This window comes from Phyllobates terribilis, unplaced genomic scaffold (assembly GCF_046119375.1).
Source record: "Phyllobates terribilis strain yellow unplaced genomic scaffold, ASM4611937v1 Scaffold_2723__1_contigs__length_110913, whole genome shotgun sequence".
Lineage (NCBI taxonomy): Eukaryota > Metazoa > Chordata > Amphibia > Anura > Dendrobatidae > Phyllobates > Phyllobates terribilis.
This window is the reverse complement of record NW_027365478.1, coordinates 69,585-88,918: the sequence shown is the minus strand read 5'-3', so window position 1 is coordinate 88,918 and position 19,334 is coordinate 69,585. Positions and strand designations below refer to the sequence as shown.

At 45.2% G+C, this 19,334-nt stretch overlaps 14 non-coding genes across 14 annotated transcripts; all 14 read right to left on the bottom strand.

Moving 5' to 3' along the window:
• Positions 1-1,086: 1,086 nt before the first annotated feature.
• On the bottom strand, positions 1,087-1,277 carry LOC141246992 (U2 spliceosomal RNA). The gene has a single exon (XR_012310508.1). It is a non-coding gene; the product is annotated as a U2 spliceosomal RNA (small nuclear RNA).
• A 1,115-nt stretch (positions 1,278-2,392) lies between these two features.
• Positions 2,393-2,583, bottom strand: LOC141246990 (U2 spliceosomal RNA). The gene has a single exon (XR_012310507.1). It is a non-coding gene; the product is annotated as a U2 spliceosomal RNA (small nuclear RNA).
• Positions 2,584-3,698: 1,115 nt separating this feature from the next.
• LOC141246989 (U2 spliceosomal RNA) lies at positions 3,699-3,889 on the bottom strand. Its single transcript, XR_012310506.1, has one exon. It is a non-coding gene; the product is annotated as a U2 spliceosomal RNA (small nuclear RNA).
• A 1,115-nt stretch (positions 3,890-5,004) lies between these two features.
• LOC141246988 (U2 spliceosomal RNA) lies at positions 5,005-5,195 on the bottom strand. Its single transcript, XR_012310505.1, has one exon. It is a non-coding gene; the product is annotated as a U2 spliceosomal RNA (small nuclear RNA).
• A 1,115-nt stretch (positions 5,196-6,310) lies between these two features.
• On the bottom strand, positions 6,311-6,501 carry LOC141246987 (U2 spliceosomal RNA). Its single transcript, XR_012310504.1, has one exon. It is a non-coding gene; the product is annotated as a U2 spliceosomal RNA (small nuclear RNA).
• A 1,115-nt stretch (positions 6,502-7,616) lies between these two features.
• LOC141246986 (U2 spliceosomal RNA) lies at positions 7,617-7,807 on the bottom strand. Its single transcript, XR_012310503.1, has one exon. It is a non-coding gene; the product is annotated as a U2 spliceosomal RNA (small nuclear RNA).
• A 1,115-nt stretch (positions 7,808-8,922) lies between these two features.
• LOC141246985 (U2 spliceosomal RNA) lies at positions 8,923-9,113 on the bottom strand. The gene has a single exon (XR_012310502.1). It is a non-coding gene; the product is annotated as a U2 spliceosomal RNA (small nuclear RNA).
• Positions 9,114-10,228: 1,115 nt separating this feature from the next.
• LOC141246984 (U2 spliceosomal RNA) lies at positions 10,229-10,419 on the bottom strand. Its single transcript, XR_012310501.1, has one exon. It is a non-coding gene; the product is annotated as a U2 spliceosomal RNA (small nuclear RNA).
• Positions 10,420-11,534: 1,115 nt separating this feature from the next.
• On the bottom strand, positions 11,535-11,725 carry LOC141246982 (U2 spliceosomal RNA). The gene has a single exon (XR_012310499.1). It is a non-coding gene; the product is annotated as a U2 spliceosomal RNA (small nuclear RNA).
• Positions 11,726-12,840: 1,115 nt separating this feature from the next.
• LOC141246981 (U2 spliceosomal RNA) lies at positions 12,841-13,031 on the bottom strand. Its single transcript, XR_012310498.1, has one exon. It is a non-coding gene; the product is annotated as a U2 spliceosomal RNA (small nuclear RNA).
• A 1,115-nt stretch (positions 13,032-14,146) lies between these two features.
• On the bottom strand, positions 14,147-14,337 carry LOC141246980 (U2 spliceosomal RNA). Its single transcript, XR_012310497.1, has one exon. It is a non-coding gene; the product is annotated as a U2 spliceosomal RNA (small nuclear RNA).
• A 1,112-nt stretch (positions 14,338-15,449) lies between these two features.
• Positions 15,450-15,640, bottom strand: LOC141246979 (U2 spliceosomal RNA). Its single transcript, XR_012310496.1, has one exon. It is a non-coding gene; the product is annotated as a U2 spliceosomal RNA (small nuclear RNA).
• A 1,152-nt stretch (positions 15,641-16,792) lies between these two features.
• Positions 16,793-16,983, bottom strand: LOC141246978 (U2 spliceosomal RNA). Its single transcript, XR_012310495.1, has one exon. It is a non-coding gene; the product is annotated as a U2 spliceosomal RNA (small nuclear RNA).
• Positions 16,984-18,101: 1,118 nt separating this feature from the next.
• On the bottom strand, positions 18,102-18,292 carry LOC141247066 (U2 spliceosomal RNA). The gene has a single exon (XR_012310577.1). It is a non-coding gene; the product is annotated as a U2 spliceosomal RNA (small nuclear RNA).
• Between the last annotated feature and the right edge of the window lie 1,042 nt (positions 18,293-19,334).

Here is a 19,334-nt window from a genome sequence, read left to right as displayed (position 1 = left end):
ACCCAAGGATCCTAAAAAGTCCATTTGTGGAGATGAGCTCCTGGACTCCCGTTAAGAAGACATGTTGTCAACCTCTAGATCCCTTACATGCCTGCACTTTTCGGCTTGCTGCTGCTGCAATCCACGCGTTTTAGATCTGCATAACTCCACCTCTTTAAACACAGCACCTTCACCCCCTGCTGTTCCCACCCGCCTCAACACCGTTGGAAGGGAGGAGAACCAATTAAGGCGGGGGGTGGGGTGGAACGAGCAGCTGTCTACCCTTAGCAGGAGGGCTCCTGATTACATACCTCTCCTGCTGCTGCTGCTGCTGGCTGTCCAGCAGCAGACTGAAGGTGGCTGCTGCTGTGCACAGGTATATAAAGGCTCAGAGCCTATTATGACACGCGCAGCCAGCGTTCCATTGCCACATTCCATCTACTGCAGGCAGGATACCTGGCTGGCTGAATGTCGCTGAGAAGCTCACAGAGACCGCCATAAGCAACAGTTTAACAGAATGCCACAGACTAATCAACCAAACTTTTTGGGTTGGGTTCTCTTTTATAGTCTGCAGGCATTAAATGAAAGAAGTCAGTGTTCCAGCAGAAGGAGACAACGTTTCAGAAAAGGCATTGTAGCAAACCAAAAAAGAAATTTTAAGCGCAGCAGTGTAACCAGCGCACATACCTGTTAGCTCGGGTGAGTTTAAAAGGCTGCTGTTGATAACAAGGGCATTTGCTAAATAGATGGTGTGTGTGCAACAATATACTGAAAGGTCAATTATATTGTGCAGCTTATCTCACCACCTGTAGTTATTTAGGTGAAAGCTCCAAAATGCTTGCCTAATATGTCTGTTTATCCAAAAGGAAGTAGAAAGGGAGAGCTAGAAAGATAGCATTGCATCACATTACATGGCAATGCAATGCACAGTTGCTGAAGTTGAACCAAAATGAGCTTGTAATCTGGCTTCTGCAACTTTGAACATGAAAAATCCAATGAGGAGAAGAAAAGCAGAGCCAAAGAGTCCATCCCAAAATCCGACAAACAAGCAAAATGAACAAAAAACATTGAATTCAATTCTTTCTGATTTTAGAAACTGCATTAAAGAAGGGGTGCACCGGTCCTGGAGATACTGCAATACCAGGTCAATGCGTGGAGTGGACAGAGCAAGCTCTTTTTCCATCTCCCTGTTCTAAAAATCCATTTAATATATGGTCCCCAGATAGGGGACGTATCAGATATTAAACTGATAAGAACAGATACTACACTTGATCTTAGCCAAAAGGCCGAGAAGCGATAACCAGAATTGGTTTCAAACTACGGAGCCACCCAAGGATCCTAAAAAGTCCATTTGTGGAGATGAGCTCCTGGACTCCCGTTAAGAAGACATGTTGTCAACCTCTAGATCCCTTACATGCCTGCACTTTTCGGCTTGCTGCTGCTGCAATCCACGCGTTTTAGATCTGCATAACTCCACCTCTTTAAACACAGCACCTTCACCCCCTGCTGTTCCCACCCGCCTCAACACCGTTGGAAGGGAGGAGAACCAATTAAGGCGGGGGGTGGGGTGGAACGAGCAGCTGTCTACCCTTAGCAGGAGGGCTCCTGATTACATACCTCTCCTGCTGCTGCTGCTGCTGGCTGTCCAGCAGCAGACTGAAGGTGGCTGCTGCTGTGCACAGGTATATAAAGGCTCAGAGCCTATTATGACACGCGCAGCCAGCGTTCCATTGCCACATTCCATCTACTGCAGGCAGGATACCTGGCTGGCTGAATGTCGCTGAGAAGCTCACAGAGACCGCCATAAGCAACAGTTTAACAGAATGCCACAGACTAATCAACCAAACTTTTTGGGTTGGGTTCTCTTTTATAGTCTGCAGGCATTAAATGAAAGAAGTCAGTGTTCCAGCAGAAGGAGACAACGTTTCAGAAAAGGCATTGTAGCAAACCAAAAAAGAAATTTTAAGCGCAGCAGTGTAACCAGCGCACATACCTGTTAGCTCGGGTGAGTTTAAAAGGCTGCTGTTGATAACAAGGGCATTTGCTATATAGATGGTGTGTGTGCAACAATATACTGAAAGGTCAATTATATTGTGCAGCTTATCTCACCACCTGTAGTTATTTAGGTGAAAGCTCCAAAATGCTTGCCTAATATGTCTGTTTATCCAAAAGGAAGTAGAAAGGGAGAGCTAGAAAGATAGCATTGCATCACATTACATGGCAATGCAATGCACAGTTGCTGAAGTTGAACCAAAATGAGCTTGTAATCTGGCTTCTGCAACTTTGAACATGAAAAATCCAATGAGGAGAAGAAAAGCAGAGCCAAAGAGTCCATCCCAAAATCCGACAAACAAGCAAAATGAACAAAAAACATTGAATTCAATTCTTTCTGATTTTAGAAACTGCATTAAAGAAGGGGTGCACCGGTCCTGGAGATACTGCAATACCAGGTCAATGCGTGGAGTGGACAGAGCAAGCTCTTTTTCCATCTCCCTGTTCTAAAAATCCATTTAATATATGGTCCCCAGATAGGGGACGTATCAGATATTAAACTGATAAGAACAGATACTACACTTGATCTTAGCCAAAAGGCCGAGAAGCGATAACCAGAATTGGTTTCAAACTACGGAGCCACCCAAGGATCCTAAAAAGTCCATTTGTGGAGATGAGCTCCTGGACTCCCGTTAAGAAGACATGTTGTCAACCTCTAGATCCCTTACATGCCTGCACTTTTCGGCTTGCTGCTGCTGCAATCCACGCGTTTTAGATCTGCATAACTCCACCTCTTTAAACACAGCACCTTCACCCCCTGCTGTTCCCACCCGCCTCAACACCGTTGGAAGGGAGGAGAACCAATTAAGGCGGGGGGTGGGGTGGAACGAGCAGCTGTCTACCCTTAGCAGGAGGGCTCCTGATTACATACCTCTCCTGCTGCTGCTGCTGCTGGCTGTCCAGCAGCAGACTGAAGGTGGCTGCTGCTGTGCACAGGTATATAAAGGCTCAGAGCCTATTATGACACGCGCAGCCAGCGTTCCATTGCCACATTCCATCTACTGCAGGCAGGATACCTGGCTGGCTGAATGTCGCTGAGAAGCTCACAGAGACCGCCATAAGCAACAGTTTAACAGAATGCCACAGACTAATCAACCAAACTTTTTGGGTTGGGTTCTCTTTTATAGTCTGCAGGCATTAAATGAAAGAAGTCAGTGTTCCAGCAGAAGGAGACAACGTTTCAGAAAAGGCATTGTAGCAAACCAAAAAAGAAATTTTAAGCGCAGCAGTGTAACCAGCGCACATACCTGTTAGCTCGGGTGAGTTTAAAAGGCTGCTGTTGATAACAAGGGCATTTGCTAAATAGATGGTGTGTGTGCAACAATATACTGAAAGGTCAATTATATTGTGCAGCTTATCTCACCACCTGTAGTTATTTAGGTGAAAGCTCCAAAATGCTTGCCTAATATGTCTGTTTATCCAAAAGGAAGTAGAAAGGGAGAGCTAGAAAGATAGCATTGCATCACATTACATGGCAATGCAATGCACAGTTGCTGAAGTTGAACCAAAATGAGCTTGTAATCTGGCTTCTGCAACTTTGAACATGAAAAATCCAATGAGGAGAAGAAAAGCAGAGCCAAAGAGTCCATCCCAAAATCCGACAAACAAGCAAAATGAACAAAAAACATTGAATTCAATTCTTTCTGATTTTAGAAACTGCATTAAAGAAGGGGTGCACCGGTCCTGGAGATACTGCAATACCAGGTCAATGCGTGGAGTGGACAGAGCAAGCTCTTTTTCCATCTCCCTGTTCTAAAAATCCATTTAATATATGGTCCCCAGATAGGGGACGTATCAGATATTAAACTGATAAGAACAGATACTACACTTGATCTTAGCCAAAAGGCCGAGAAGCGATAACCAGAATTGGTTTCAAACTACGGAGCCACCCAAGGATCCTAAAAAGTCCATTTGTGGAGATGAGCTCCTGGACTCCCGTTAAGAAGACATGTTGTCAACCTCTAGATCCCTTACATGCCTGCACTTTTCGGCTTGCTGCTGCTGCAATCCACGCGTTTTAGATCTGCATAACTCCACCTCTTTAAACACAGCACCTTCACCCCCTGCTGTTCCCACCCGCCTCAACACCGTTGGAAGGGAGGAGAACCAATTAAGGCGGGGGGTGGGGTGGAACGAGCAGCTGTCTACCCTTAGCAGGAGGGCTCCTGATTACATACCTCTCCTGCTGCTGCTGCTGCTGGCTGTCCAGCAGCAGACTGAAGGTGGCTGCTGCTGTGCACAGGTATATAAAGGCTCAGAGCCTATTATGACACGCGCAGCCAGCGTTCCATTGCCACATTCCATCTACTGCAGGCAGGATACCTGGCTGGCTGAATGTCGCTGAGAAGCTCACAGAGACCGCCATAAGCAACAGTTTAACAGAATGCCACAGACTAATCAACCAAACTTTTTGGGTTGGGTTCTCTTTTATAGTCTGCAGGCATTAAATGAAAGAAGTCAGTGTTCCAGCAGAAGGAGACAACGTTTCAGAAAAGGCATTGTAGCAAACCAAAAAAGAAATTTTAAGCGCAGCAGTGTAACCAGCGCACATACCTGTTAGCTCGGGTGAGTTTAAAAGGCTGCTGTTGATAACAAGGGCATTTGCTAAATAGATGGTGTGTGTGCAACAATATACTGAAAGGTCAATTATATTGTGCAGCTTATCTCACCACCTGTAGTTATTTAGGTGAAAGCTCCAAAATGCTTGCCTAATATGTCTGTTTATCCAAAAGGAAGTAGAAAGGGAGAGCTAGAAAGATAGCATTGCATCACATTACATGGCAATGCAATGCACAGTTGCTGAAGTTGAACCAAAATGAGCTTGTAATCTGGCTTCTGCAACTTTGAACATGAAAAATCCAATGAGGAGAAGAAAAGCAGAGCCAAAGAGTCCATCCCAAAATCCGACAAACAAGCAAAATGAACAAAAAACATTGAATTCAATTCTTTCTGATTTTAGAAACTGCATTAAAGAAGGGGTGCACCGGTCCTGGAGATACTGCAATACCAGGTCAATGCGTGGAGTGGACAGAGCAAGCTCTTTTTCCATCTCCCTGTTCTAAAAATCCATTTAATATATGGTCCCCAGATAGGGGACGTATCAGATATTAAACTGATAAGAACAGATACTACACTTGATCTTAGCCAAAAGGCCGAGAAGCGATAACCAGAATTGGTTTCAAACTACGGAGCCACCCAAGGATCCTAAAAAGTCCATTTGTGGAGATGAGCTCCTGGACTCCCGTTAAGAAGACATGTTGTCAACCTCTAGATCCCTTACATGCCTGCACTTTTCGGCTTGCTGCTGCTGCAATCCACGCGTTTTAGATCTGCATAACTCCACCTCTTTAAACACAGCACCTTCACCCCCTGCTGTTCCCACCCGCCTCAACACCGTTGGAAGGGAGGAGAACCAATTAAGGCGGGGGGTGGGGTGGAACGAGCAGCTGTCTACCCTTAGCAGGAGGGCTCCTGATTACATACCTCTCCTGCTGCTGCTGCTGCTGGCTGTCCAGCAGCAGACTGAAGGTGGCTGCTGCTGTGCACAGGTATATAAAGGCTCAGAGCCTATTATGACACGCGCAGCCAGCGTTCCATTGCCACATTCCATCTACTGCAGGCAGGATACCTGGCTGGCTGAATGTCGCTGAGAAGCTCACAGAGACCGCCATAAGCAACAGTTTAACAGAATGCCACAGACTAATCAACCAAACTTTTTGGGTTGGGTACTCTTTTATAGTCTGCAGGCATTAAATGAAAGAAGTCAGTGTTCCAGCAGAAGGAGACAACGTTTCAGAAAAGGCATTGTAGCAAACCAAAAAAGAAATTTTAAGCGCAGCAGTGTAACCAGCGCACATACCTGTTAGCTCGGGTGAGTTTAAAAGGCTGCTGTTGATAACAAGGGCATTTGCTAAATAGATGGTGTGTGTGCAACAATATACTGAAAGGTCAATTATATTGTGCAGCTTATCTCACCACCTGTAGTTATTTAGGTGAAAGCTCCAAAATGCTTGCCTAATATGTCTGTTTATCCAAAAGGAAGTAGAAAGGGAGAGCTAGAAAGATAGCATTGCATCACATTACATGGCAATGCAATGCACAGTTGCTGAAGTTGAACCAAAATGAGCTTGTAATCTGGCTTCTGCAACTTTGAACATGAAAAATCCAATGAGGAGAAGAAAAGCAGAGCCAAAGAGTCCATCCCAAAATCCGACAAACAAGCAAAATGAACAAAAAACATTGAATTCAATTCTTTCTGATTTTAGAAACTGCATTAAAGAAGGGGTGCACCGGTCCTGGAGATACTGCAATACCAGGTCAATGCGTGGAGTGGACAGAGCAAGCTCTTTTTCCATCTCCCTGTTCTAAAAATCCATTTAATATATGGTCCCCAGATAGGGGACGTATCAGATATTAAACTGATAAGAACAGATACTACACTTGATCTTAGCCAAAAGGCCGAGAAGCGATAACCAGAATTGGTTTCAAACTACGGAGCCACCCAAGGATCCTAAAAAGTCCATTTGTGGAGATGAGCTCCTGGACTCCCGTTAAGAAGACATGTTGTCAACCTCTAGATCCCTTACATGCCTGCACTTTTCGGCTTGCTGCTGCTGCAATCCACGCGTTTTAGATCTGCATAACTCCACCTCTTTAAACACAGCACCTTCACCCCCTGCTGTTCCCACCCGCCTCAACACCGTTGGAAGGGAGGAGAACCAATTAAGGCGGGGGGTGGGGTGGAACGAGCAGCTGTCTACCCTTAGCAGGAGGGCTCCTGATTACATACCTCTCCTGCTGCTGCTGCTGCTGGCTGTCCAGCAGCAGACTGAAGGTGGCTGCTGCTGTGCACAGGTATATAAAGGCTCAGAGCCTATTATGACACGCGCAGCCAGCGTTCCATTGCCACATTCCATCTACTGCAGGCAGGATACCTGGCTGGCTGAATGTCGCTGAGAAGCTCACAGAGACCGCCATAAGCAACAGTTTAACAGAATGCCACAGACTAATCAACCAAACTTTTTGGGTTGGGTTCTCTTTTATAGTCTGCAGGCATTAAATGAAAGAAGTCAGTGTTCCAGCAGAAGGAGACAACGTTTCAGAAAAGGCATTGTAGCAAACCAAAAAAGAAATTTTAAGCGCAGCAGTATAACCAGCGCACATACCTGTTAGCTCGGGTGAGTTTAAAAGGCTGCTGTTGATAACAAGGGCATTTGCTAAATAGATGGTGTGTGTGCAACAATATACTGAAAGGTCAATTATATTGTGCAGCTTATCTCACCACCTGTAGTTATTTAGGTGAAAGCTCCAAAATGCTTGCCTAATATGTCTGTTTATCCAAAAGGAAGTAGAAAGGGAGAGCTAGAAAGATAGCATTGCATCACATTACATGGCAATGCAATGCACAGTTGCTGAAGTTGAACCAAAATGAGCTTGTAATCTGGCTTCTGCAACTTTGAACATGAAAAATCCAATGAGGAGAAGAAAAGCAGAGCCAAAGAGTCCATCCCAAAATCCGACAAACAAGCAAAATGAACAAAAAACATTGAATTCAATTCTTTCTGATTTTAGAAACTGCATTAAAGAAGGGGTGCACCGGTCCTGGAGATACTGCAATACCAGGTCAATGCGTGGAGTGGACAGAGCAAGCTCTTTTTCCATCTCCCTGTTCTAAAAATCCATTTAATATATGGTCCCCAGATAGGGGACGTATCAGATATTAAACTGATAAGAACAGATACTACACTTGATCTTAGCCAAAAGGCCGAGAAGCGATAACCAGAATTGGTTTCAAACTACGGAGCCACCCAAGGATCCTAAAAAGTCCATTTGTGGAGATGAGCTCCTGGACTCCCGTTAAGAAGACATGTTGTCAACCTCTAGATCCCTTACATGCCTGCACTTTTCGGCTTGCTGCTGCTGCAATCCACGCGTTTTAGATCTGCATAACTCCACCTCTTTAAACACAGCACCTTCACCCCCTGCTGTTCCCACCCGCCTCAACACCGTTGGAAGGGAGGAGAACCAATTAAGGCGGGGGGTGGGGTGGAACGAGCAGCTGTCTACCCTTAGCAGGAGGGCTCCTGATTACATACCTCTCCTGCTGCTGCTGCTGCTGGCTGTCCAGCAGCAGACTGAAGGTGGCTGCTGCTGTGCACAGGTATATAAAGGCTCAGAGCCTATTATGACACGCGCAGCCAGCGTTCCATTGCCACATTCCATCTACTGCAGGCAGGATACCTGGCAGGCTGAATGTCGCTGAGAAGCTCACAGAGACCGCCATAAGCAACAGTTTAACAGAATGCCACAGACTAATCAACCAAACTTTTTGGGTTGGGTTCTCTTTTATAGTCTGCAGGCATTAAATGAAAGAAGTCAGTGTTCCAGCAGAAGGAGACAACGTTTCAGAAAAGGCATTGTAGCAAACCAAAAAAGAAATTTTAAGCGCAGCAGTGTAACCAGCGCACATACCTGTTAGCTCGGGTGAGTTTAAAAGGCTGCTGTTGATAACAAGGGCATTTGCTAAATAGATGGTGTGTGTGCAACAATATACTGAAAGGTCAATTATATTGTGCAGCTTATCTCACCACCTGTAGTTATTTAGGTGAAAGCTCCAAAATGCTTGCCTAATATGTCTGTTTATCCAAAAGGAAGTAGAAAGGGAGAGCTAGAAAGATAGCATTGCATCACATTACATGGCAATGCAATGCACAGTTGCTGAAGTTGAACCAAAATGAGCTTGTAATCTGGCTTCTGCAACTTTGAACATGAAAAATCCAATGAGGAGAAGAAAAGCAGAGCCAAAGAGTCCATCCCAAAATCCGACAAACAAGCAAAATGAACAAAAAACATTGAATTCAATTCTTTCTGATTTTAGAAACTGCATTAAAGAAGGGGTGCACCGGTCCTGGAGATACTGCAATACCAGGTCAATGCGTGGAGTGGACAGAGCAAGCTCTTTTTCCATCTCCCTGTTCTAAAAATCCATTTAATATATGGTCCCCAGATAGGGGACGTATCAGATATTAAACTGATAAGAACAGATACTACACTTGATCTTAGCCAAAAGGCCGAGAAGCGATAACCAGAATTGGTTTCAAACTACGGAGCCACCCAAGGATCCTAAAAAGTCCATTTGTGGAGATGAGCTCCTGGACTCCCGTTAAGAAGACATGTTGTCAACCTCTAGATCCCTTACATGCCTGCACTTTTCGGCTTGCTGCTGCTGCAATCCACGCGTTTTAGATCTGCATAACTCCACCTCTTTAAACACAGCACCTTCACCCCCTGCTGTTCCCACCCGCCTCAACACCGTTGGAAGGGAGGAGAACCAATTAAGGCGGGGGGTGGGGTGGAACGAGCAGCTGTCTACCCTTAGCAGGAGGGCTCCTGATTACATACCTCTCCTGCTGCTGCTGCTGCTGGCTGTCCAGCAGCAGACTGAAGGTGGCTGCTGCTGTGCACAGGTATATAAAGGCTCAGAGCCTATTATGACACGCGCAGCCAGCGTTCCATTGCCACATTCCATCTACTGCAGGCAGGATACCTGGCTGGCTGAATGTCGCTGAGAAGCTCACAGAGACCGCCATAAGCAACAGTTTAACAGAATGCCACAGACTAATCAACCAAACTTTTTGGGTTGGGTTCTCTTTTATAGTCTGCAGGCATTAAATGAAAGAAGTCAGTGTTCCAGCAGAAGGAGACAACGTTTCAGAAAAGGCATTGTAGCAAACCAAAAAAGAAATTTTAAGCGCAGCAGTGTAACCAGCGCACATACCTGTTAGCTCGGGTGAGTTTAAAAGGCTGCTGTTGATAACAAGGGCATTTGCTAAATAGATGGTGTGTGTGCAACAATATACTGAAAGGTCAATTATATTGTGCAGCTTATCTCACCACCTGTAGTTATTTAGGTGAAAGCTCCAAAATGCTTGCCTAATATGTCTGTTTATCCAAAAGGAAGTAGAAAGGGAGAGCTAGAAAGATAGCATTGCATCACATTACATGGCAATGCAATGCACAGTTGCTGAAGTTGAACCAAAATGAGCTTGTAATCTGGCTTCTGCAACTTTGAACATGAAAAATCCAATGAGGAGAAGAAAAGCAGAGCCAAAGAGTCCATCCCAAAATCCGACAAACAAGCAAAATGAACAAAAAACATTGAATTCAATTCTTTCTGATTTTAGAAACTGCATTAAAGAAGGGGTGCACCGGTCCTGGAGATACTGCAATACCAGGTCAATGCGTGGAGTGGACAGAGCAAGCTCTTTTTCCATCTCCCTGTTCTAAAAATCCATTTAATATATGGTCCCCAGATAGGGGACGTATCAGATATTAAACTGATAAGAACAGATACTACACTTGATCTTAGCCAAAAGGCCGAGAAGCGATAACCAGAATTGGTTTCAAACTACGGAGCCACCCAAGGATCCTAAAAAGTCCATTTGTGGAGATGAGCTCCTGGACTCCCGTTAAGAAGACATGTTGTCAACCTCTAGATCCCTTACATGCCTGCACTTTTCGGCTTGCTGCTGCTGCAATCCACGCGTTTTAGATCTGCATAACTCCACCTCTTTAAACACAGCACCTTCACCCCCTGCTGTTCCCACCCGCCTCAACACCGTTGGAAGGGAGGAGAACCAATTAAGGCGGGGGGTGGGGTGGAACGAGCAGCTGTCTACCCTTAGCAGGAGGGCTCCTGATTACATACCTCTCCTGCTGCTGCTGCTGCTGGCTGTCCAGCAGCAGACTGAAGGTGGCTGCTGCTGTGCACAGGTATATAAAGGCTCAGAGCCTATTATGACACGCGCAGCCAGCGTTCCATTGCCACATTCCATCTACTGCAGGCAGGATACCTGGCTGGCTGAATGTCGCTGAGAAGCTCACAGAGACCGCCATAAGCAACAGTTTAACAGAATGCCACAGACTAATCAACCAAACTTTTTGGGTTGGGTTCTCTTTTATAGTCTGCAGGCATTAAATGAAAGAAGTCAGTGTTCCAGCAGAAGGAGACAACGTTTCAGAAAAGGCATTGTAGCAAACCAAAAAAGAAATTTTAAGCGCAGCAGTGTAACCAGCGCACATACCTGTTAGCTCGGGTGAGTTTAAAAGGCTGCTGTTGATAACAAGGGCATTTGCTAAATAGATGGTGTGTGTGCAACAATATACTGAAAGGTCAATTATATTGTGCAGCTTATCTCACCACCTGTAGTTATTTAGGTGAAAGCTCCAAAATGCTTGCCTAATATGTCTGTTTATCCAAAAGGAAGTAGAAAGGGAGAGCTAGAAAGATAGCATTGCATCACATTACATGGCAATGCAATGCACAGTTGCTGAAGTTGAACCAAAATGAGCTTGTAATCTGGCTTCTGCAACTTTGAACATGAAAAATCCAATGAGGAGAAGAAAAGCAGAGCCAAAGAGTCCATCCCAAAATCCGACAAACAAGCAAAATGAACAAAAAACATTGAATTCAATTCTTTCTGATTTTAGAAACTGCATTAAAGAAGGGGTGCACCGGTCCTGGAGATACTGCAATACCAGGTCAATGCGTGGAGTGGACAGAGCAAGCTCTTTTTCCATCTCCCTGTTCTAAAAATCCATTTAATATATGGTCCCCAGATAGGGGACGTATCAGATATTAAACTGATAAGAACAGATACTACACTTGATCTTAGCCAAAAGGCCGAGAAGCGATAACCAGAATTGGTTTCAAACTACGGAGCCACCCAAGGATCCTAAAAAGTCCATTTGTGGAGATGAGCTCCTGGACTCCCGTTAAGAAGACATGTTGTCAACCTCTAGATCCCTTACATGCCTGCACTTTTCGGCTTGCTGCTGCTGCAATCCACGCGTTTTAGATCTGCATAACTCCACCTCTTTAAACACAGCACCTTCACCCCCTGCTGTTCCCACCCGCCTCAACACCGTTGGAAGGGAGGAGAACCAATTAAGGCGGGGGGTGGGGTGGAACGAGCAGCTGTCTACCCTTAGCAGGAGGGCTCCTGATTACATACCTCTCCTGCTGCTGCTGCTGCTGGCTGTCCAGCAGCAGACTGAAGGTGGCTGCTGCTGTGCACAGGTATATAAAGGCTCAGAGCCTATTATGACACGCGCAGCCAGCGTTCCATTGCCACATTCCATCTACTGCAGGCAGGATACCTGGCTGGCTGAATGTCGCTGAGAAGCTCACAGAGACCGCCATAAGCAACAGTTTAACAGAATGCCACAGACTAATCAACCAAACTTTTTGGGTTGGGTTCTCTTTTATAGTCTGCAGGCATTAAATGAAAGAAGTCAGTGTTCCAGCAGAAGGAGACAACGTTTCAGAAAAGGCATTGTAGCAAACCAAAAAAGAAATTTTAAGCGCAGCAGTGTAACCAGCGCACATACCTGTTAGCTCGGGTGAGTTTAAAAGGCTGCTGTTGATAACAAGGGCATTTGCTAAATAGATGGTGTGTGTGCAACAATATACTGAAAGGTCAATTATATTGTGCAGCTTATCTCACCACCTGTAGTTATTTAGGTGAAAGCTCCAAAATGCTTGCCTAATATGTCTGTTTATCCAAAAGGAAGTAGAAAGGGAGAGCTAGAAAGATAGCATTGCATCACATTACATGGCAATGCAATGCACAGTTGCTGAAGTTGAACCAAAATGAGCTTGTAATCTGGCTTCTGCAACTTTGAACATGAAAAATCCAATGAGGAGAAGAAAAGCAGAGCCAAAGAGTCCATCCCAAAATCCGACAAACAAGCAAAATGAACAAAAAACATTGAATTCAATTCTTTCTGATTTTAGAAACTGCATTAAAGAAGGGGTGCACCGGTCCTGGAGATACTGCAATACCAGGTCAATGCGTGGAGTGGACAGAGCAAGCTCTTTTTCCATCTCCCTGTTCTAAAAATCCATTTAATATATGGTCCCCAGATAGGGGACGTATCAGATATTAAACTGATAAGAACAGATACTACACTTGATCTTAGCCAAAAGGCCGAGAAGCGATAACCAGAATTGGTTTCAAACTACGGAGCCACCCAAGGATCCTAAAAAGTCCATTTGTGGAGATGAGCTCCTGGACTCCCGTTAAGAAGACATGTTGTCAACCTCTAGATCCCTTACATGCCTGCACTTTTCGGCTTGCTGCTGCTGCAATCCACGCGTTTTAGATCTGCATAACTCCACCTCTTTAAACACAGCACCTTCACCCCCTGCTGTTCCCACCCGCCTCAACACCGTTGGAAGGGAGGAGAACCAATTAAGGCGGGGGGTGGGGTGGAACGAGCAGCTGTCTACCCTTAGCAGGAGGGCTCCTGATTACATACCTCTCCTGCTGCTGCTGCTGCTGGCTGTCCAGCAGCAGACTGAAGGTGGCTGCTGCTGTGCACAGGTATATAAAGGCTCAGAGCCTATTATGACACGCGCAGCCAGCGTTCCATTGCCACATTCCATCTACTGCAGGCAGGATACCTGGCTGGCTGAATGTCGCTGAGAAGCTCACAGAGACCGCCATAAGCAACAGTTTAACAGAATGCCACAGACTAATCAACCAAACTTTTTGGGTTGGGTTCTCTTTTATAGTCTGCAGGCATTAAATGAAAGAAGTCAGTGTTCCAGCAGAAGGAGACAACGTTTCAGAAAAGGCATTGTAGCAAACCAAAAAAGAAATTTTAAGCGCAGCAGTGTAACCAGCGCACATACCTGTTAGCTCGGGTGAGTTTAAAAGGCTGCTGTTGATAACAAGGGCATTTGCTAAATAGATGGTGTGTGTGCAACAATATACTGAAAGGTCAATTATATTGTGCAGCTTATCTCACCACCTGTAGTTATTTAGGTGAAAGCTCCAAAATGCTTGCCTAATATGTCTGTTTATCCAAAAGGAAGTAGAAAGGGAGAGCTAGAAAGATAGCATTGCATCACATTACATGGCAATGCAATGCACAGTTGCTGAAGTTGAACCAAAATGAGCTTGTAATCTGGCTTCTGCAACTTTGAACATGAAAAATCCAATGAGGAGAAGAAAAGCAGAGCCAAAGAGTCCATCCCAAAATCCGACAAACAAGCAAAATGAACAAAAAACATTGAATTCAATTCTTTCTGATTTTAGAAACTGCATTAAAGAAGGGGTGCACCGGTCCTGGAGATACTGCAATACCAGGTCAATGCGTGGAGTGGACAGAGCAAGCTCTTTTTCCATCTCCCTGTTCTAAAAATCCATTTAATATATGGTCCCCAGATAGGGGACGTATCAGATATTAAACTGATAAGAACAGATACTACACTTGATCTTAGCCAAAAGGCCGAGAAGCGATAACCAGAATTGGTTTCAAACTACGGAGCCACCCAAGGATCCTAAAAAGTCCATTTGTGGAGATGAGCTCCTGGACTCCCGTTAAGAAGACATGTTGTCAACCTCTAGATCCCTTACATGCCTGCACTTTTCGGCTTGCTGCTGCTGCAATCCACGCGTTTTAGATCTGCATAACTCCACCTCTTTAAACACAGCACCTTCACCCCCTGCTGTTCCCACCCGCCTCAACACCGTTGGAAGGGAGGAGAACCAATTAAGGCGGGGGGTGGGGTGGAACGAGCAGCTGTCTACCCTTAGCAGGAGGGCTCCTGATTACATACCTCTCCTGCTGCTGCTGCTGGCTGTCCAGCAGCAGACTGAAGGTGGCTGCTGCTGTGCACAGGTATATAAAGGCTCAGAGCCTATTATGACACGCGCAGCCAGCGTTCCATTGCCACATTCCATCTACTGCAGGCAGGATACCTGGCTGGCTGAATGTCGCTGAGAAGCTCACAGAGACCGCCATAAGCAACAGTTTAACAGAATGCCACAGACTAATCAACCAAACTTTTTGGGTTGGGTTCTCTTTTATAGTCTGCAGGCATTAAATGAAAGAAGTCAGTGTTCCAGCAGAAGGAGACAACGTTTCAGAAAAGGCATTGTAGCAAACCAAAAAAGAAATTTTAAGCGCAGCAGTGTAACCAGCGCACATACCTGTTAGCTCGGGTGAGTTTAAAAGGCTGCTGTTGATAACAAGGGCATTTGCTAAATAGATGGTGTGTGTGCAACAATATACTGAAAGGTCAATTATATTGTGCAGCTTATCTCACCACCTGTAGTTATTTAGGTGAAAGCTCCAAAATGCTTGCCTAATATGTCTGTTTATCCAAAAGGAAGTAGAAAGGGAGAGCTAGAAAGATAGCATTGCATCACATTACATGGCAATGCAATGCACAGTTGCTGAAGTTGAACCAAAATGAGCTTGTAATCTGGCTTCTGCAACTTTGAACATGAAAAATCCAATGAGGAGAAGAAAAGCAGAGCCAAAGAGTCCATCCCAAAATCCGACAAACAAGCAAAATGAACAAAAAACATTGAATTCAATTCTTTCTGATTTTAGAAACTGCATTAAAGAAGGGGTGCACCGGTCCTGGAGATACTGCAATACCAGGTCAATGCGTGGAGTGGACAGAGCAAGCTCTTTTTCCATCTCCCTGTTCTAAAAATCCATTTAATATATGGTCCCCAGATAGGGGACGTATCAGATATTAAACTGATAAGAACAGATACTACACTTGATCTTAGCCAAAAGGCCGAGAAGCGATAACCAGAATTGGTTTCAAACTACGGAGCCACCCAAGGATCCTAAAAAGTCCATTTGTGGAGATGAGCTCCTGGACTCCCGTTAAGAAGACATGTTGTCAACCTCTAGATCCCTTACATGCCTGCACTTTTCGGCTTGCTGCTGCTGCAATCCACGCGTTTTAGATCTGCATAACTCCACCTCTTTAAACACAGCACCTTCACCCCCTGCTGTTCCCACCCGCCTCAACACCGTTGGAAGGGAGGAGAACCAATTAAGGCGGGGGGTGGGGTGGAACGAGCAGCTGTCTACCCTTAGCAGGAGGGCTCCTGATTACATACCTCTCCTGCTGCTGCTGCTGCTGGCTGTCCAGCAGCAGACTGAAGGTGGCTGCTGCTGTGCACAGGTATATAAAGGCTCAGAGCCTATTATGACACGCGCAGCCAGCGTTCCATTGCCACATTCCATCTACTGCAGGCAGGATACCTGGCTGGCTGAATGTCGCTGAGAAGCTCACAGAGACCGCCATAAGCAACAGTTTAACAGAATGCCACAGACTAATCAACCAAACTTTTTGGGTTGGGTTCTCTTAGACTAATCAACCAAACTTTTTGGGTTGGGTTCTCTTTTATAGTCTGCAGGCATTAAATGAAAGAAGTCAGTGTTCCAGCAGAAGGAGACAACGTTTCAGAAAAGGCATTGTAGCAAACCAAAAAAGAAATTTTAAGCGCAGCAGTGTAACCAGCGCACATACCTGTTAGCTCGGGTGAGTTTAAAAGGCTGCTGTTGATAACAAGGGCATTTGCTAAATAGATGGTGTGTGTGCAACAATATACTGAAAGGTCAATTATATTGTGCAGCTTATCTCACCACCTGTAGTTATTTAGGTGAAAGCTCCAAAATGCTTGCCTAATATGTCTGTTTATCCAAAAGGAAGTAGAAAGGGAGAGCTAGAAAGATAGCATTGCATCACATTACATGGCAATGCAATGCACAGTTGCTGAAGTTGAACCAAAATGAGCTTGTAATCTGGCTTCTGCAACTTTGAACATGAAAAATCCAATGAGGAGAAGAAAAGCAGAGCCAAAGAGTCCATCCCAAAATCCGACAAACAAGCAAAATGAACAAAAAACATTGAATTCAATTCTTTCTGATTTTAGAAACTGCATTAAAGAAGGGGTGCACCGGTCCTGGAGATACTGCAATACCAGGTCAATGCGTGGAGTGGACAGAGCAAGCTCTTTTTCCATCTCCCTGTTCTAAAAATCCATTTAATATATGGTCCCCAGATAGGGGACGTATCAGATATTAAACTGATAAGAACAGATACTACACTTGATCTTAGCCAAAAGGCCGAGAAGCGATAACCAGAATTGGTTTCAAACTACGGAGCCACCCAAGGATCCTAAAAAGTCCATTTGTGGAGATGAGCTCCTGGACTCCCGTTAAGAAGACATGTTGTCAACCTCTAGATCCCTTACATGCCTGCACTTTTCGGCTTGCTGCTGCTGCAATCCACGCGTTTTAGATCTGCATAACTCCACCTCTTTAAACACAGCACCTTCACCCCCTGCTGTTCCCACCCGCCTCAACACCGTTGGAAGGGAGGAGAACCAATTAAGGCGGGGGGTGGGGTGGAACGAGCAGCTGTCTACCCTTAGCAGGAGGGCTCCTGATTACATACCTCTCCTGCTGCTGCTGCTGCTGCTGGCTGTCCAGCAGCAGACTGAAGGTGGCTGCTGCTGTGCACAGGTATATAAAGGCTCAGAGCCTATTATGACACGCGCAGCCAGCGTTCCATTGCCACATTCCATCTACTGCAGGCAGGATACCTGGCTGGCTGAATGTCGCTGAGAAGCTCACAGAGACCGCCATAAGCAACAGTTTAACAGAATGCCACAGACTAATCAACCAAACTTTTTGGGTTGGGTTCTCTTTTATAGTCTGCAGGCATTAAATGAAAGAAGTCAGTGTTCCAGCAGAAGGAGACAACGTTTCAGAAAAGGCATTGTAGCAAACCAAAAAAGAAATTTTAAGCGCAGCAGTGTAACCAGCGCACATACCTGTTAGCTCGGGTGAGTTTAAAAGGCTGCTGTTGATAACAAGGGCATTTGCTAAATAGATGGTGTGTGTGCAACAATATACTGAAAGGTCAATTATATTGTGCAGCTTATCTCACCACCTGTAGTTATTTAGGTGAAAGCTCCAAAATGCTTGCCTAATATGTCTGTTTATCCAAAAGGAAGTAGAAAGGGAGAGCTAGAAAGATAGCATTGCATCACATTACATGGCAATGCAATGCACAGTTGCTGAAGTTGAACCAAAATGAGCTTGTAATCTGGCTTCTGCAACTTTGAACATGAAAAATCCAATGAGGAGAAGAAAAGCAGAGCCAAAGAGTCCATCCCAAAATCCGACAAACAAGCAAAATGAACAAAAAACATTGAATTCAATTCTTTCTGATTTTAGAAACTGCATTAAAGAAGGGGTGCACCGGTCCTGGAGATACTGCAATACCAGGTCAATGCGTGGAGTGGACAGAGCAAGCTCTTTTTCCATCTCCCTGTTCTAAAAATCCATTTAATATATGGTCCCCAGATAGGGGACGTATCAGATATTAAACTGATAAGAACAGATACTACACTTGATCTTAGCCAAAAGGCCGAGAAGCGATAACCAGAATTGGTTTCAAACTACGGAGCCACCCAAGGATCCTAAAAAGTCCATTTGTGGAGATGAGCTCCTGGACTCCCGTTAAGAAGACATGTTGTCAACCTCTAGATCCCTTACATGCCTGCACTTTTCGGCTTGCTGCTGCTGCAATCCACGCGTTTTAGATCTGCATAACTCCACCTCTTTAAACACAGCACCTTCACCCCCTGCTGTTCCCACCCGCCTCAACACCGTTGGAAGGGAGGAGAACCAATTAAGGCGGGGGGTGGGGTGGAACGAGCAGCTGTCTACCCTTAGCAGGAGGGCTCCTGATTACATACCTCTCCTGCTGCTGCTGCTGCTGCTGGCTGTCCAGCAGCAGACTGAAGGTGGCTGCTGCTGTGCACAGGTATATAAAGGCTCAGAGCCTATTATGACACGCGCAGCCAGCGTTCCATTGCCACATTCCATCTACTGCAGGCAGGATACCTGGCTGGCTGAATGTCGCTGAGAAGCTCACAGAGACCGCCATAAGCAACAGTTTAACAGAATGCCACAGACTAATCAACCAAACTTTTTGGGTTGGGTTCTCTTTTATAGTCTGCAGGCATTAAATGAAAGAAGTCAGTGTTCCAGCAGAAGGAGACAACGTTTCAGAAAAGGCATTGTAGCAAACCAAAAAAGAAATTTTAAGCGCAGCAGTGTAACCAGCGCACATACCTGTTAGCTCGGGTGAGTTTAAAAGGCTGCTGTTGATAACAAGGGCATTTGCTAAATAGATGGTGTGTGTGCAACAATATACTGAAAGGTCAATTATATTGTGCAGCTTATCTCACCACCTGTAGTTATTTAGGTGAAAGCTCCAAAATGCTTGCCTAATATGTCTGTTTATCCAAAAGGAAGTAGAAAGGGAGAGCTAGAAAGATAGCATTGCATCACATTACATGGCAATGCAATGCACAGTTGCTGAAGTTGAACCAAAATGAGCTTGTAATCTGGCTTCTGCAACTTTGAACATGAAAAATCCAATGAGGAGAAGAAAAGCAGAGCCAAAGAGTCCATCC